Raw genomic sequence first — 6,000 nt, 5'->3', positions numbered from 1 at the left:
GCCCTTCACCTTATTTCCTCTGCAGCTGCCTGTACCTATGCACCCACATCTCCATCACAGGCACATGTGCGTACACAGATACACTTGCACATACACACACCCTCTCTCTCACTCTGGATTTGAAGGGGGGCTGTGCTGCCACCTGGTGGCCAGGCCAGGACAGTGCCCCTGGAAGGAATCTCCAGGTTCCTGCAGAACCCCCGGCCCCCAATCTGGAGCTCCCACCACAGAGCCCACCACCTTGCTTTAAAGAGTAAGTCATTTTCATTGACTAAGCAGCAACGTTCTGGAATAAATGTCTCAATTTCCTTCAACCCTCTCTGATGGAAGCTGACCAACTCTAATTTTTCAGCAGAGGAAACCGAGGCTCAGAAGGCAGTGAGTTGCGCAGTGGTTGGATGGCAGCACCCGGACCCACTCTGCAGGCTCCTCCCTCTGCTGCAGGATCTGGGAGCCAGCTCCCCACCCCAGCCCTGCTTGCTGTGTAGCCTGGGGCTTGTCATGGGCCTCTCTGAGCCCTGGTTTCCTGGGGGTGACCCCACCTTGAGTGGTGCAGGAAGAACTGACGAGATGCTGCATGTATACCAGGATCCAAATGCACAAGCTAAAACTCAGACGTACAAATAAGTGTTCCTCCTTGTTAACTACAACTAGTAACTATCTTTTTAAACTGCTAGTTAAAGCCAACTCAGTCGCTTTACATTTAAAGTGGTCTTTGGTCTAACTCAGGCTCTTTTGGGGAAGCACTGAGTCAGTTCAAAGTTCCCACTCCCTAGAGGGGCTCACATCTCCTCTGCTCTTCAGAAGGTCTCCCCTGTTTTCTTCCTTGCCGTGGGGACATCTGGATCCAGGAGTTGGCTTCTGCTCAGAGTCCTGGTTTTGGGGTATGGTCCTCTGCCCTGCCTGCTCCCACAGCTGAGTCCCGCAGTAGGGCTGGCAAGGGGCCTGCTGTGTGGGCCCAGCCAGGGGAGGCCCTGCCTTAGCTCCCCTGGGGCTCGATTCTCCGAGGTCTGGCTGCGGCTCTTATCTGACCCCAGATTGGGTGGTACCCTGTGGCCTCAGCCCTGAGCCCCGCTGCTGGGTGGTTGGCCACCAGAGCTGCTGGCCAGCATCTCCACCTATCATCAGCACCCCTCCATGGTGCAGGAACGCCTGGATGCTTCCTTCCCATGTCTGAGGGAGAGCGGGGCCTTGGGCTCATGGGCCCAACCACTCGCATGCCGTGTGGAGCTGCCCCCAGCCCGCTGGGGTTTCTGTCCTCTGCTCCCCACCCCACCCCCACATACATGCTTTGAATGAACATGGGTGGAGGTCACTTCAGGAACCTAGCTCACGCTCACACAGCTATGCCTGCCCCCCCTCCAGCCCCTCAAAGCTCTCTTCCTCCTGTCCCAGACCAGAGGCCACTTTCTGTCTCATGGGAACTTACCCCAGGTCATCTCTTTCTTCCCTACCCCATGGACTTCCTGTCCTCTCCTTGGGACGGTGGGACTCGCAGCTTGGCCTGAACGGCAGGAATGCAGGGGAAGCAAATGAGGGCTACCAGGAGTCGTCTACACAGTGTTGTCTCCATTGCATGTGGACGTGCCTGGCACGCAGCGGGAGCTCAGCAAGTCTCCATCCTCCTCCTCACCCTGCCCCTCCCTCGCTGGCAACTGAGGCCACCTCAGCCACTGGACCCCACCCCCCATGCACACCACCAGGAGCACTGAGCTTCTTCTCAGCACCCCTCGCAGGGCTGGCGCACAGCTCACAATGCAGCAGCCTTTGTCACTGTCACACCTGCCATAGACATGCCACATCCTACCCCACACCTGTGCCTCTGGGTGTTTACACAAATGCTGCAAGTAAGTTTCCTCTGGCGAGCAGGTCCCGAGTCTGTCCTCCAGGCTGTCTGCTCTGGCTCTGTTGACTGACCCGGACTCCCCTGGCACAAACCCCAGCTCTGATCATTCCAGCTTTAGATCAAGTCTCCTAGCCCTCGAGCCTCGAGCTCTCCACCATAGGACATGCCACCACTCTTGCCACAGGCACTGCTGGTGGGGTTGTCACCAACACTGCCACTTCTGAGCTCTTTCTGTGATGTCAACCTCTGCCCCCACTGTGGGCTGAGGAGCCCAGCTGCATACTCAGGGCATGGACATGGTACCAGCTTCTCTGCTGTTTGCAGAGGGTCTGCCAGCCGAAGGAACACAAAAGATAGACGGGGCAGACAGCAAGAGACAGAGAGCCTGAGTTACACTGTTTGGTCCCGGGATGTGAGCAGCCCTCAGGCTTCCCAGGCACAAGAGCTTTGTTCATCAACAGGTTTGAGCTGGTTTCAGACACCTGTAAGTTGAAGTCAGGAACCTGGAAGGAAGGTGTTGCAAGGGACATGTGCCAAGGAGATGCGGCAGGTGGGCAGCGAGGACCCACCTGCCTTGGACTGAACTGTGTCCCCTAAAGTCCGTGTATCAGAAAATTAGCCCCCACTGGGCCAGTGTTAAGAGGGTGGGAAATCCTATTATGATCATTGAATGGAGGGGCCTTGAAGTGGTGATTAGATTGTGAGGACCATGACATAGTGAATGGATTAATCCACTGATGGTTTAATGGCCGTGGGCATGGTTCTGAGGGCTTTAAAAGAAGGGGTGAGGAGTTAGCTTTCTCTCTGCTCTGCCATTCTAGCCATGTGACACTCTGCATTGCTGTAGTCACCTCACCAGGTGTGTTCTCTGGACTTTGGACTTCCCAGTCTCCAAAATTGTAAGCAATAATTTTATTTTCTTACAAATTATCCAGTTCCAGGTGTTTTGCTATAAGTGACAGAAATGGACTATATGCCATCCCAGGCTGTGCAACCCGTTAGCCTGTTGCCCATCCTGTTGGGACTCAGATCACTCCACAGAGGCCAAGGCTGAAGGGGCTTGGCAGAAGCTTGCCCACTGCTGGGATGCACTGGCCTCCACTTGGTAAGGCACGCAGGGGAGGTCAAGCCTCCGCCTCAACAGCCCACCTGTGTGCAGAAGAGACCTCACTGCAGCAGCGAGGGGGCGTGTGCCCCTGGGAAGAAATAAGTGGTGTTCAGTCCTCACATCCCCCAGTGCCTGGTAAAGGGGCAAGTGATGTAATAGGCTCAGCAAAGAGCTGGCCAGTGATTCTATCTGTCCTTCCGAGGGGACAGGATACTCTATTCACCTGTACCAAGGGAGGGACAGCAGTAGCTCTCAGACCACCCCCTTGGGTCCCAGGGGGTGGGGGGGAAGTGGAGGGACCCAGCAAGGAGGACTCTGGCCCCCACCCAAGGACACCCAGTGTGTGTCTCCACACATCGTCCTGCATGTAAATGTCTAAAGAAAAGGCCACGTGGCCAAAAGGAAGGCCTCCTAAGGAATGCAAGCACGAAGGCCCCGGCATGAGATGCAGTGCGGTGGGCTGTCCCCGCCCTGTGGGCCTGCCTCCTCCTCCATGGAGCAGGAACAGCCCTGCCTCGGCTGACCTGGTGGCCACAGGTAAGGACTGTCATGGTCTTTTCTGGGACAAGAGCTCAGAGCTTACACATGTTGACGAGATGAGCTAGTCTAAGCTGGAGGACCTGGGACCCTGAGCCTGGACAGGGCTGGGCTGCCCTCCTCTCAGATGAGATGAAGATTCTCTGGGCTCAGGGACTTTATGGCTCCGAGTAGGGAGACACTGGGTCCTTCTGAAGGCGGCCTGAGCTCTGCCTGCCCCTGGCCAGACCCTCAGGCACAGGGAACAAACCCCTGAGAGGTCTGTGGGGTCCAGGGAGGTGTGCCCTGCTCCTTGGTGGGGTCCCGGGGGGCAAGGGTGAGGTGGGGTGGTAGTGGCCATCACTACAGAGCCTCCCAGGGGCCCCCTTCCCAAGGACGTGACCCACGGAACCCCTGGACGGGGTTGAAGGGCCAGGTGGGAGAAGGGACATCTCTTTGCTGTGGGTAGACCATGACAAGAACCTGTTGTCGGACGCCCCACCACTGGAAGGGCAGGCGGGGAGTAAGGCCGAAAGACGCCTCTGCCACCTGGCAGAACAGAAAGGCAGGGTGCATTTCTTACACACCTGAGTTGCTGGCCCGGGATTCCCACCTGCCCTACACACTCGCCTTTCCAGCAGGCTCAGCCGTCGCTCTCCGCCTGGGGGACATCCTGGTCTTAAAGCCCTGAATATTTCCAATATTTTTAAAGGGGTGACTTGCGACTTTTGACAAGAGCTAAGCTATCTCAAGGACAGCCAGGTGGCCAAGATGACACCTCACCCCATCTCGGGGCAGAACCAGGCGCGGCTCTCCCATCGGGAGGTGGACTTCCTTTCCAGGCGTCCTAAACTAGTTCTGAAGCAAAGCACAGGCTCCCATGCTTCCAAAGAAGTGACCTTCACACCCATTACATGAGTTGTGACAAGAAGACCATGACGCTCTGGGTCCTGGCCCAGGTCACCATGACGATGTCCCACGCAGATGGTACCTCCCTCGATGCCCACAGCTGTGGCCTGGGTGACACCTCCCACAGCTCCCGTCCTGCTGCCTCCATCAGTCTCTGCTCAGCGAGCTCCCTCCTGCCCCTGGGCCTCTGCATGCCCCCACCAGGGGCTCCTCCATCTGCGCCACAGCACCTCGGCCTCCCTGGCAGCCCGTCATCATCACCGGCCATCCTGGGGCTGCTTGTTTGGTGGGGCCCTGTTCTAAAACACTGACCAAAGCATCTTTGCCCCTGCAATGATTTTTTCTCCTTTAAACTAATCATGCAGCTGAAGTGGCGGCCTACCTCGGGGTGAGTGATTATAGCTGAGCAGAGGACTAATGGGGCAATTCGTAGTGCTGAGAGTTTCTAAAATGGCCTTTAAAACTCACGGCAGTCATCAGTTTAAAAGCAAAGGTTTCAGAAGAGTCAGGCTCCTGAAGGATTCAGAGCATAACGTTCTTGCAATAGCTTTGTCAGAACAGGCAGAAGACTGGGACCGCCCCAGCCCGGCAAAGACCTTGTGGGCCCGGAGCACGCAGAGAGAGCCAGAGAGAAAGGCGGCGGGCTGGGGCGAGGAGGGAATGTCCGTGAGTGGGGCTCTGGCCCACCACCTCCGCCACCCCCGAGTGCGTGTTTCGGACATGTGTGCACAGAAGGGGCCGCTGCACCTCCCCAGCTCACCCAGGGTTGTGAACACTGCTCTCAGCCACACCTGCATCAGGACAAGGACCACAAGAGACCAGACGTCAGTCCCCATGGGCACCCCTGCACAAAGCCACCCCTGGGCTTGGGATACTCACTGGGCAGGAGTAAGAGGGAGGGAGAAATGCAGACAGGGCTGAGAAAACTCCGACAGAATGTCTTCAGCAGAACAGACCCCAAGTTGGAAATGAGCCAGGTGGCTTTTTGCTCGAGTTACTGTTGAGATGTTTTCAAGGTGGGGCTGGGGGGTCTCACTCACCACTGTGTCCTCGGGTCTAGCACATACCCTGGCACATAGTAGGTGCACAACAGATCCTCTGCCCACCCCACTCCTGAAGGCCAAGGCCAGGGGAAGTTGTCATTGCCATTGCAGCTAAAGCCTACATGCCCTGAACTGTCCTGCACTGGGAAAGTCCCCGTAAATTGAGACTTGACATTCTAATAAGATGGGGCATGGAGGAGTGTGGAGGAGCAGATGGACAGGTCCCTGCTGGTGACTGGGAGGAAAAGAGCAAAGAGCCCAGCCATGGAAGTCAGAAGTAACTCATCTTGCATGTCACATGTTCCCGTCCTTCCACAAGGAGGGACTTTCAGGGCCTCACAGGGGACATCTTAGACAGCAGCTGCTTCCTTGCATCAGAAGCAGTGGAGGATCTCGGGAGCAGCTGGAGAGCCAGCGTTCCAGGGTCTGGCTTCCTTCCAAGGCCACAGGTCAGGGTGGCCAGGACTCCTCTGGACACTGCCCTGCCTGGGCCAGACGTTTTCTGGATCACATGATGCAACCCCAAATACATAAATACATTCCTAGTTGCAATGGACCTGCACCCCCCTCCCGCAAGG

Source organism: Cynocephalus volans, chromosome 10 (assembly GCF_027409185.1).
Source record: "Cynocephalus volans isolate mCynVol1 chromosome 10, mCynVol1.pri, whole genome shotgun sequence".
In the NCBI taxonomy this organism is placed as follows: domain Eukaryota; kingdom Metazoa; phylum Chordata; class Mammalia; order Dermoptera; family Cynocephalidae; genus Cynocephalus; species Cynocephalus volans.
This window is presented reverse-complemented; position numbering follows the sequence as displayed.